Source organism: Carassius auratus, chromosome 44, assembly GCF_003368295.1.
Source record: "Carassius auratus strain Wakin chromosome 44, ASM336829v1, whole genome shotgun sequence".
Lineage (NCBI taxonomy): Eukaryota > Metazoa > Chordata > Actinopteri > Cypriniformes > Cyprinidae > Carassius > Carassius auratus.
The window spans coordinates 13618558-13631711 of record NC_039286.1 but is presented as its reverse complement, the minus strand read 5'-3'; the positions used below and the strand labels follow the sequence as shown (position 1 = coordinate 13631711).

The window sequence follows — 13154 nt, the reverse complement described above, 5'->3', positions numbered from 1 at the left end:
CTGTAAAAAAATAAATTAAATTGCTTTTTCGCAGACAGAGGAGTGGGTCACCCCGTTTAAAGACTGTCTGCTCACACAGATAGAGACCCAGGGCCTATAACAGCTCATATATTTATACAAGCTATTATATATATATACAGTTTGGGGTTTTATATGAAAGAGAAAGGAGGAGACGGGCTGCAGTAAAGTCTTTGATGAATTCCCTGGTTACATTCAGCCGCTGTTTCATTTTGATGATGAAGAGGGCTCACAAACACACACACACACAAAACCACACCTCTAAAAACAGAATTACAAACATGCCTTGAAGCCAACTCTCCAAAATAACAGAAATATGTCTCCTCATTATGAAACACACACACACACACACACACACACACACACACACACTCCTTGTCAGCTGTCCTGCCTGCTTTAATCTTTCTGCTCAATGCAAACCCCCAATCTCTCTCTCTTTCTCTCTCCCCCTTTCCCCCTCTCCCTCTCTCGCTCCACTGTTCTGTGTGATAGAATATCGATCGCTCGCCTCGTCTCAGCAGAAAGGGGGAAGGGAGGGGGCAATGGTCAGATGTGCTCCAAGGTTGTCTCCTTGGCAACTGCCGAATAGGTCATCGGGGTCACTTGGCTGACCAGTAATGTTTGGGTGATGAGTAATTGTGGACATGCTCTGTGTTTGGTGGGGATGGCAGTCATGTTCATTACCGCCGTGTTTTGACTGATCTCCACTTCATAAACACAGACTAAAACAGACTATATATAACTACATATTCCATAAAAAGGTGCTCTTTGCCACAACACAGCAGTCCAATCGAAATAAACCCTGATAGCACAAGTACATCACAGAGACGTTTATTTGACATCTGCATTGTGTTTGCTCATCTGCAATACATCTGTAGGACGTTTAGGATTTAGAATGTAAAACTTAAAAAAAAAAAAAAAAAAAAGTTTAGAATCTTAATAGACATCTATCAGATGTTTGTACACATGCTTTCTGGATGAAGTGATCTTAGACATCTTGCAGACGTATGTGTGCTATCTGGGAAAAGTGTGACTTTTGTGTGTAATTCTTCTATTAATAATAGCTAATAATATCAAAGGCTTGTGTGAGTTTCAGTTAAGGTTGCTGGAATCAGCTTATATTAAAAACTACTCCGGTAATATGAGAATGTGAGGTGTTAATTAACCATGGTTTTAGTAAAAAAAAAAAAGAAGAAAAAAACGGTTTAAACAAGGTATTTGTGGTAAAATTCTGGTCATACAAATATTAATCACTCCACGAAAATCAATGGTTACTTAATTTTTAGTACAATAAAACAATGCTTAATTTACTCTTTCCAAGAGCAGTCCGATTTAAATAAAGAGTTCAACTGTTGGTTTTAAATCTTAACATCAAAGGATCTAATATGAGTTTCTATCAGTTGAAGTTGCTAAAATCAGCGTTTGTTCTTCAAAACTAAAACTTTGAGGAACGATATTGAAGTAGACCTGGGCCTAACGTTATACAAAAAACGGAAGCAGTTTTCGCGTATATTTTAGTATATGCTATCCTTTAGACTTGTGTATTAACACTTTTTGAGATATAACGTTACTTGTAAAATGTAAATCTATAATAGATTGACACGAGAATAAATATATCGTATATTGAGACGAAAAGCTCTCGAGCGGTTAGTTGTTGCTATGGTTACTTTCTGAGGCCAACGGACTTTTCTGTTCATGAGTGCCCCATATACGTGCCCTTAATTAAACTAACTTTGTCTAACTTTTATGGTTACTACTAATGCTGCTGAAATCAACTCTTAAGACGCCATAAACATTTGTTTTTACTTCCCGATGGGGGATTCAACCCTTCATTCAGACCGCAACAGTCTCCACAAGCTATTTTGGGTGAGTCTGTCTCTTGTAAAGAACGATTCACACCGCTGGATGGCGACCTAACTTCCCAAATCATCTGATTTCTTGTTTATAATTGTCTGAACGGTCAAGATTTGGTTCAAATGGTTTCTTCAGCTCGGAGTTCATCCTTTTAATCAGGTGATAATGTTACACATTTATACATATGCACGTTTATGTCTGATTGTCACACAAATGGGGCTTCATTGACGAGATTTAATCTTGAAAAGTGATTCCGCTATTATTCTACTCTAGTATTCCTGTCAAGAGGGATTAAATGTGATGGAAATTATTTTTGTTGGAATAAAATAATCTAATAGGTTGGTGAGGGACTTGGATGAGACTCTTACCTAAACAAATACTGTTTATATTTATATTTAAGTAATATATAGCCTACATTAGCCTACATAAAATGTTTGTTTACGTTACATGATGTCAGCTGTTGTTGTTGTTTTTTTTTCAAAACCGACTCGAACTCTAGTCAACTTTAATCAATTTAATTTAGGACAATTTATGACAAAAAAAAAAAAAATTAAATCACTGAGCTTGTAGTTTGTAACAGGTTCATTGTCTAAACTGGTAATTGGCTAGTTAAATATTTCACACCATTTTACAAAGTCAACCTTAAACTTTTATAACCAGCTTGAAGCTCGTAATAGTTAGTAAAAATAAAAAAAATTGACAAGCTAGAAATGAGTTGCCATGTTGCAAAACACATCTGTAATTCCAGCAGTTTGAGTATGAAGCTTTGGTGTAAAGAACTGGTAAGAAACCAATGTACAATCAATTTTGATTAGTCTATTCAGTGTCAATTTGAACCAAATCTTAGTGGCTTAATTAAGTTTTTTAAGTGTTTCAAATAAGGATGTGTGTATGTGTGTGTGTGTGTGTGTGTTTTCAAAGAGGCAGGCAGGCTAAAGGCTAAAGCATGTCAATTTGTATCTGATTTAAACCGGTCAGCTGGTCTGATATTTGGAGTTTGGAACCAGGATAGAAATGGATGGAAAGATCTGGACTTGGATGAGTAGGAAGTCTTCATGTCGAGGGGATTTAAGAGACCAGAAGTGGCTGATCGCAGTGACCTGACTGGGGGTGTTCGAGTTTGATGAAGGATTTTAGGTAATGGTTCTATGGGCCACTGGCAGCATTGCAGGCTAGGACCAGTGTCTTGGGTTTAATTCGTGCAGTTACTGGCTGTCAGTGTAGAGTGCTGAGCAAAGGCGGAAAATGAGAGAATTTCCAGAGGTTAAAAACAAGTCGGGCGGCAGCGTTTTGGATGCGCTCGAAGGACCGTGTAACAGATACAGGTGGACCAGAGAGGGCTTGAGGTGCAGATGTTTATCTGTGATCAAATAATGCCTAAATGATATACGGCATTATTAGTGTTATATTCAGTTCCTTGCATTTGTCCCTTTGTCATCTAAGTGATAGTTTATTCTTTCTTTAGAAAGTAAAAGCACATGTTTATCATTCTAGATTTTCTTTAGGTTTACTTGATTTCTATACATCTTTAATTTATTTATTTTTTAGAAAAATTATGTTAAAATATAGTATCAAATATGATGCATTTGGCTTTTGAGGAATATTTATTTGCACATCTCTCAATTATCATTGTATGTTTTACCTCTCACAATAAAATGAATGAGCTTTGATCATCATTTAAATGTCTTAATACAAGATTGAATTGAGAGATATAAAGTGACAAATGCTAGTTATATTCATTTTTGTAAGTAGTCTTTACTTTTATAAAGATCTCAATGAATTAGATTACAAGCTATCAGAATTTCATCTTTGTGGCCATATTAATATCAGCAAATGCATCAAATTACAGGAATATACTGACATGACAAAAAGTTAAAGCGAGATTTGATTTTATCCTCTGTAATGTTGTTCAACATTTTGATGAAATACAAAGCCGATGGTTTTTTTCTTTCTTTCTTTGGAACAGAGTGCACTGACAATTCTTGTATTGAAATATAAATCTGATTGATTTTGAATTCATGGTGACTTTGAGTCAAACATTATATCTAATAGTACTGTGTAAGTTCTTTAGAGTATTATAGAGTAGTGTAACCTTGTGCTTCTATTGTTATACAGTACATGCAGAATTATAAATCTCATCCATTAAGTCATGAATGATGGATTTCAAATGTGCCAATGTCCATCAAGCGGAGTCCCACCCTCAGCAACTCTCAGGCTCCCTCACAAATGTGCCCCCTTCCCCATCAGTATCTACTCAGTCGTCATGGAAACAGCAAAGATGCTGGGTACAACAAGGGAAAGTGAGAGAAGGAGAGATGGAAGGTGAGGGACGCAGGGGAAAAAGTGTCTGAAGGTCGCTCACAGATTAAAGGTTGGTGAGGACAACTGTTAGGTGTTCAATTTTGGGTCCTCTTGTTAATAACATTAAAGATTTGATCTAGTTAACACTGTGTATTTGCGTAGTCCCGCACAAAGCCCCAAATATATCACGCTCGGCTGTTGTTCCTCCGGTTTCTCGCCGTGTCATGCCCATTGATCTTCCGCTTTCTCCTGATCTCTCTCTTTCTTTCTGGCTCACTCTTTCTCCCTGAAAGAGCCAGATGGGGTGAGCGTTTTTTATTCTCAGAGGCCCTCCTGCACGTGCCTCCTATTCAGAGCCTTAAAGCGTTTAATTCATGAGGGGTTTGATTCTACAGAGAAGGGGCCTCTACATCCCTCCCTCCACCCGTGTTCTTTCGCCCCTCTCTCTTTCTCTGATCCACTCTTACACCATCTTATTTCTTCCACTTTTTCCTTCTCAGCTCCTTTATGCACTCCCCTCCTCTTTTTGATGCTTTCTTTCCTTCGTGCATCTCTGTTGCCTTCCTGTATTCAGCCTCTTTTGCCTTTTACTTTTCAGAAGTGCATTTCTTAATATTAATATTTTAAAGCCCTACCTTCATAATGCTTTTGTTTGGAGGAAAATACAATGGTAAAAATGAGAGGTGTGATAATATTATATGTTTTGTTGTTGATCAAACTAATCAATCAGCAATCAGATTATTATTATTTTTTTTTAAAATTAACATGCAAACATAATCTTTGGCAAAAAAATTATAGCTTTTGTTTTTCAAACAAATTAGGTACAGGATTGACCCTCGTGTTCTCTGATAATTACACATTGAGTTAGTGACCATTATCCTGTCAGGTGCCTGCTTGATAAAGCTGTGATAAACCTTTCTCCTGTCCTTGCTTTCCTGCCTCACTGTCTTTCTCTGTTCTTGAATTTCAGAGCCGGCTTTCTTCAAAAGCTTGGGATTCTCTGCTTCTTTCTCTTTTACAAATGAAGTTTAGAAATTCGGACCTGCTGGTTGCTGAAAATGTTCCCATTTTTCACACCACTAGAGCTACTGGCACTGAAAAAATATTTTTAATTGCCTAAATAGGAAGTTAGATTATTTTAAAAATCAAATGGAATAATTCAGATGATGCTTAATAGGATTTAAAAGGTCCACTAAAAGCAAATCATTGACATTTAGAGGACAGGGCTTCACCAAATTATTCAAATGAGTTTGTTTTTCAGTAGCTGATTTTAATTTTTTATTGCACTCTATTACCAGATAGAAAATGGCAAGTCACACAAAGGTGTGTGAATATGCATATGCTAAGTTTAATAATTTATGTTAGGAATATGTTTTTTTTGTAATTAGAATAATGTTTATTTCAATTTATGATGAATTTATCTATCAAAAGACAGAACATAATGCGTAATCCAGTTTTAAAAAACAGGTTTTCTCTTCATTTTGACGACCTCTCCACCTGTCGAGGGGACCTCTGTGGCAGAAACAGTGGGATTATTTAGTACCGTTAGGCTTTAATTGATATTGAGTGTGGTCAATATTTACTCGGCTTCAGTTAACGCGAAAATAATAAGGCCTTATGTTCGCGACCGGTGTGTTCCCGGATAGAGAGGCCGACGCGCCGTCGAGTGGAAATCGATCAACACTGAGTTAATTATGAGAAATCAATTAAAAGGATGGAATTGTGACTTTTATAAAGAGCGAACTACCATCGGAATATCGACAGGTCGAGAGGGGAGCGAGACACACTTCCTCCCGGCGCGCGCCTGGTATCTCTCTATCTAGAGAGAGAGAGAGAGAGAGACGGAGACAGAGACATGCTGACACCAACAACAAAGATTCAGTGAAAATCCTCAGGTTTAAAGGCTGTCTGTCTTTCTTCAGCAAGCTGTATTTGCCGCGTAAAAGGGCTTTCCCATGAAATATAATTTAAGCTATAATTAAATTATTTATATGGAGTAAATATTTGAAATTTGAGGATTGTGTTTAAGGGTATTCTAATGCATGATTTGTCAAAAATATTCAAAATTCACCTTACTTCATCCTACGCAACCAAGATATACCCAACCCTTTTTCTCAATATACTTTTCTCTTTTTCTTTTGGCATCATTCACCATTTCGTAAGGGTTAGTCTAAAGACAAAATTGATGACAAACAGAAAGAAAAAAGGCACGAGTTTAAGATTAGTCTTACCCTTTTAATATTTTCAGAGACTAACTATAGGTTTGCCGTTGATTTTGCAATGAGGCGCTTCCATTGTTTTCTTTGCCAAAAGAAGAAACGCATTCACACACATTTGTGGTTTTGTGTTTTTCTTTTATAGCCTTAATGTGTGTAGTTGTTTTTTTATTCTGAACCTTTATCTAAAGCAAATGCAATATGCAAACTTTTCTTGTGTTCACTAGTTTATTTCAGAACAGAATAAAAAGTATTCGTATGTTTCTGTTTTAGTATGTATTTGAATGGTGTCCGATTATCCCAGTGTTTAATCTAATGTTTCCTGTAGGTTTATTTGATTAATTCAGGTGAACTGTTGTGGCATTGAGTGCAGTGGCTTTCGTTTAAAGAACTGGATCGTCGAATTTACAATTTAAATGTAATTTATATAGTACTCTTGCATTTCTTAAAATGTGTTTACTGCTCTTATGTGTGTGGTGTTCACGATATAGCACTGAATTAATTTATTGCTAAATGGTTAAAATATATAATATGTCAGTATTTGCATTAATGTTTAAATATGCATTGACATGTTTGCATTATTTCATATTCAAAATGCTAACGTGCTATGCCTAAGACTTTAATATAAGGAACATATTCAAATTTTAAAATCAAACGCAAATTTATGTAAAAAAGTGAATATTAATTTTAGTCTCATAATGCCTTTGACTCCAGTCGTCAAATTTCGATAAGGAACTGAAAGAATCTTTAATATTTCATTTTTTATTTTTATTTTTTTTATTTTTTTTGCGAATTAAAACGTTTAGATATTTGAGTTTAAAAATGCAAATATGCATTCATTAAATAAATGCATGCTAGTTACAGATAGACGTAGCCTGTGTACGCCAGCTAAGAGTTTTAGTAGGCTAATGCATGTGCGTGCTTTAATAATTTGATATTAATAAATTTGTCTAATTTTAATGTTTTTGTTTTTCTTTATTTTTATTTTTTAAATTTATGATAAATGTAGCATACCCACATCACATGACAGAGCAACTAAAAGGAAATCCATTTTTGACACCTGAACGTTCAGGTGTTGGTAAAAACTCGAAATGGAAGATGCAAAACTATGCAATGGTCACGCATGTGATTTAATTTGCACATCATTTCTGGTGGCCTCACATAGAGTTTTAGAATTGAAATATAATTCATTTAATAATTTATTATAACCTGCATGCATGTGTCACAAAAATTATATTTTGATCATTGTTATCTTAATTATGTAAAATCACGCAAAATGATTGCATAATAAATTACATGACTAATACGTTTAAAATAGCCTCATGTAAAAAAAAAAATCCAGATATTGAACAAATATTAATATTTGAATATCGTTTGCATTTCATGACTAAATGGAATGATATCTGTGTGAGTATTTATTTCATTTTTTTGTCATGAAGGACAAAATTTCGCTCACCTCGGCAAAATATCGATCCTTCAATTTAAACCTCAACTTTTGGTCCAAAAGGCTTTGAAGAAAAAAAAAGAAGGAAAAAAAAAATAACGTGGCATTAACACTTAAAAATACTAATAGTCCACACAATGTGCAAAGCCCATTAGCTCACGACCTCACAGTGTCAAAGGGCACGTGGTCAGACTCCAGACGCGCCGGCCGCGAGAGCGCGCATCAGCTTCTGTCCTCAAAATTATATCTAAAATGCTTTGCTAGATATCATTGTATCTAATATTTGAAATCCGAAGAAATAGACTCTATTGGAATACTTTAAATATCCATACCTGCTCATAATTGATAGCTGTTTTTGAATTAAATCTTAACCTTTGCTATTTAAAATATTGCACCACATACAGCCTATTATTTGTATTTTCTCATAATTGTAGAATATAAAATAGAAACCGAAAATAATCCATGAAAGTAAATTTATACTATTTAATATTTTATATAAAATATTTGTTCCTCCAAAATAATGCTAGATATTAAATAAGGATATTTCATGGTTGAATTTACTTTTAATTAATTTTGCCGGAGCATTGACACAGTGTGTAGATTGCATGTCAGGTTTGCTCTGTTTGTAATCAATAGCTTTGATTCTGGAGCTGATCATTGATTTTTTGATGTGCCATCATAAGGAGAGTTAGTGAGGAATTGACCTCATCGATGCTTTGCTTCGTCTTCATTGTGTGTGCTTTTATTACAGACCAAATCAAGTGTGTGTGCATGTGTTTGAGCTGCATTAAGGCTTTGCTGTATTACTTAAAAAAAAAAGAATAGAATAGTATGGTTAATTTTTAATAAGCTATGATATTATTGTCTACCATTGCCAATATATATTTAGGCTTGAGAACATGTATGTATGTTTTTCTATAAGTGAAACGATTTGATTGTTTTGTGACAAACACATATACGCATGCACACACACGCACGCTTTGTGAGCTAGCTCTGTGCTGGTTGGTTGTCCAGGTGCTTAGAATGCGGGCAAGCGATCAAGTTGAGGGGTTGAAGGTCAGTTTCATCCCAGACGAATGACCTCATTCACTAGAGTCTGACCCCTGTGGTCAAACTGGTATGGTGAGGAAAGAAAGAGAGAAAATGATTGGCACTGGGGCCGGTCATCTAGCAGTCATGATGGTGTCATTTCTTGGTGTTGTGTGCATTTTCGTTGTTTTGGTCAAATTCTGCCATTGTCCTTTTAGATTAAGTAGATTTTAACTCTCTGTGTCTCTCTCTCTCACTTGCTCTCATGAATTAACACCTGACCTTGACCACTGACACTGAACCTGACCTTCAAGAGGGCCTAACATCAACCCCCACGGCCCCAAAATACACAGTCTCACACACACGTACATAAAGAGAGAGACGGCAGAAACAAACACACACAGATGTAAAGGTAGAAGCCTGTGTGAGGATGTTAAGTAAATGTCATCATGAATTGCATGTTAATCTACACAGGTTTGTCCTCTAAATATTCCTGTTTTTATTGAACAATAATATGGGGAAGAAGAAAAAATGTAACCCCTAAATATGATTTTCTCACAACGTGCATGTTGTCATCAAAAAGGCCTGTAGTGTATTTTTTCAGCAGCTAAATAAAGTGGTAAGGGTGTGTGTGTGTGTGTGTGTGTGTGCGTGTGTATTTTTACTGAATACAAAAAAGACATATGCTCCCTATCTTTTTTTTATTTTGCCTTTTTTATTTTATTAAATTTTATCTTGAAGAACCTGCAATAGTTACTGTATAGTTAAGAATTTATATTTTAAAACTGAAATATAGGCCTACCAATAAGAATTAGGTAGGTAGACACAAACGAGGGAATGCAAGGCCAGAAAAGTTCTTAATTGAAAAAAAAAAATCTCCAGACTAAGTATTTACACTCCTATAGGTTTTGTTACTTCTCCTCCCCTCTTTTTCTTCCTGCTTAATCCCTGCCTACACCACGTTTTCTAATCCCAAATATCAGAGGTATCCCCCCTCGCCTTTGAGCCCCTAATGCTGAAACCTCCTTTGATACAACCTTCTTTGCTTCCTCTTCCCCTCTTTTTTTCCCTCGTCTTATCAGTCACTCACACTCCCTGCAATTGTCATCTTGTGCCTTGTTTCTCTCACTTATTTTTCTTTTGTTTGTGCAATGTATTTATCTTCAGTGATGTTCCTTTTTAAGCTACAATTAAATGCATTAAAAAAAAATCTTGATACTAAATCCCATAGTTATTGCCCATTTATTTTGTCTACTGTATCTTTATGTTGATGGAGTGTGAGTATATGCAGTGTCATGTGCATGTTTGTTCAGGTTGCCAAGTGTCATATCAATAGGTTAATGGGTATAGTGTCACATTCATTAACTCACTGATTAGTTGGCACTTCACCAATCCATACATCAGGAATCATAGACCCCTCCGCATTGATTTCCCCCCTTTGCCTTAAGAATGAGGTAGAGGTCAAGATGGGGTTCAGCTATTGATCGACCCCAAATCACAACTCACCCACTCTGCATCAACCTGTGCCACCGTAGCTTTCATAGACTGAGCCGACGGCGCTTCACTTTGCTTCCGATTGGCTGGATGCGACTTGGTCAAGGTGCATCAGTAATTGGCCCTTGTTTTGATTGACAGCTAGATTTACATGCTTACCCATGGATGAGCGCCCCTGTGTTCGGCCATCTGATGGGACCGTTGAACCAACTGCTGTACAGTCGCACATTAAAAACATGGCCGCTAACCTTTGACACCCTAATTTGCTTAGTCACCATTTAAAATTGTGTGATGGTCCATTTAGGTTGGCCGTCGTCCATAATTGAGTCCTCTCGCTGGCACTCGTTCATTATTTGTGTCAAATAATTCCACCCTTCCCTTCTCCCGTCCGCTTTTCCTCTCTTTTCTTCTCTGCTGGATAATAACATGTCTGATTTCGTCCTCAATTTTTCATCATCTCCTCCTGCTTCATTGACACCATAAATTCCTTTTCCTCGCCCACTTCCCTCTATCAATGTTCGGCTTTTCAGCTCCCCTTTTCTCAGCACTTCCTGATTCCCAGCTGTAATCTCATCGGCATTGCTCCCCTCATTCTCCTTTTCCCCCACTCTCTCTCTCTCTCGTCTTCACTGTGTAAGCAAGAGAGTAGAGGTTGTTAAACATTTTTCTTCTCTCTTAATTGTTTTGACTTGTGCCATCGGCATCCCGATTAGGGCCCATTGATTTCCTAGTGCTAAGTGCATTGATTTCTACATTTCTTATTGATCTCGGTTCTAAATCTACCCACACACAGTCTCAATGCACAAGGCAAGACAGAGAGAGAGAAAAGAGTGGAGAGGAACCTGTTAAGTGTGTCACTGTTAGACAAAAAAGGAGTTCAAAACTTATTGGAATTACCTTGAATGGATATTTCATAAATGCTATTACTTATGCTTGTCAACAAAAGTCTCTTTCGAAATATTTGTATATGCCATATAAACCATTTTAAATTTTATTAATTAATAAATATTTTAATAAAATATCACATTTATAATATTAAATATAGTAAAAACAATTGTTATATTAAATAATACAGATTTTTTTTATATAGTGATTTGTAAAATGTAATACATAAACACCTATTTTTAATGTAAAAACACTGAACATTGCACACACTTATTCACCACCTGCACGTAGCTGCACACACTTACACAGACGCCCAGCAACCCATAAAGATCACAAACAGGGTATTGGGGCATTATCCTCTTCCGCTGTAATGGAGGATCACATATTCAGCAGGCCTCTGACGGGGCGAAATCAGCTCCCCCTCTCAAGCTAGTCTGCGCGCTACTGATAGCCCCTTCCATGTCATAGCATTAGGCCGCGGCAGGCCGCTGCGGGCAAGACACATCGCCAGCACTTTGGGGGTCGATGTCTTTTACCAGCTCTGACTGCTGGATCTTCAGCTGCTGTCTTTGATCGTGTTAAAACTAGCATAGCATGGAATGGTGGTCAAATCTGTATGAAATGGAAAATACTTTTTGTGGCGGTTCCTGTAAAGGATGCATTAATAAAAAGAAGAAATAAAAATCGTGTTTTTGAATTTTAGCCGCCATAAGCAAATGTGTGAAATCGAAATATTGTAAGAGTGTTTGGCAGGCTATGCAAGAAGAGCAAAAAAAAGCCAAATGATGTAAGCAGCCTAGACTGTGTCTGAGATTAAAAAGGACGTTTGTTGTGGTATTATTCATTCATACTTTTGTCAGTGAAGAAATAAGCCAAATGTTTAATCCATTAAACAAGATATATAAAGAACTACAAATCCCAACATTCCCTTGCATTGATGAGCAGGCTACCTGTCAATAAGACAAGATCTGATGTCGATTGGTGATTAAGAGAAGACAGCATTAGCACTGTGTAATTATTACCCGACTGCGTGTGTTAAAAGAGAGCTACGGCTCAGAGGATGGATTTGAATTAGGGTTATTGGCAGAATTGAGCTGGATATTGACAATATGTCAGCACTGATCATTAGATCAACTGAAGAGAGAACGTGAGTGAGTCCCAGCTTGAATCACGTCTAACTCCATCATTCGGGAATTGAACAAATAACGGAGTACAGTAAAAGTTTATAATTTTTTTCAGATCTTTTTAGAGCTTTGTGTGTGTGTGTGTGTTAAGAGGTATACAACATGCACAAAGATTGAGCATACAAAGAGAAATCTAGAACCTGTTCTTGTATCCGTCAGTGTGTACCACAGTGGGAATGTGTCCTAGCCACGGTATTATCTGCTTGTTACAGCAAGAAGGGGTGTTGATATAATTGTAAGCTGGTATTGATTGGGGCGCCTTGTTATTGATGAGAGGGAATTTAATTCAACCAAAGCATTTGTCAACATGACATTGCCATTTAACGATGAACTCTTTCACTATCACTGTCTGGTGCACCCACCCAGACACACAGAGGAGGATGTTTCTTTTTATGTGTGCACTAAGTAATGATTATTTCTATTGATCAACAAGTTCCTTAATTTACTTTTTTTTTTTTTTTTTTTTAAACAGGAACTTGAATAATGATAATGATGGCAGCATTAATGCCTGTCAAAAAATGATGTTAAATAATTTTATTAGTGACTTTATTTTGTTTTTACCTTATACATTGTAACAGTTGCTCAAACTGTTTTAACTACAATGTCTTGCATGATACATTTGCAGTAGTTTTTGTGTTAATGATGACATGGCCATTGAAATTCCTATTGGTGTTAAGGGATTTGTGGAGTATGAGCTGACCATTGAATGTAACCAAATGGAAATGTCAT

General features: G+C 36.4%; 1 protein-coding gene across 1 annotated transcript in view; it reads left to right on the top strand.

The window, feature by feature from the left end:
* Window positions 1-1705: 1705 nt before the first annotated feature.
* LOC113062585 (POU domain, class 2, transcription factor 2-like) overlaps window positions 1706-13154 on the top strand; it is a 61118-nt gene continuing 49669 nt past the window's right edge. The window contains exon 1 of the mRNA XM_026232522.1: window positions 1706-1884. The gene's annotated coding sequence lies outside the window, so the exon portion shown is untranslated. The remainder of the gene's footprint in view (window positions 1885-13154) is intronic.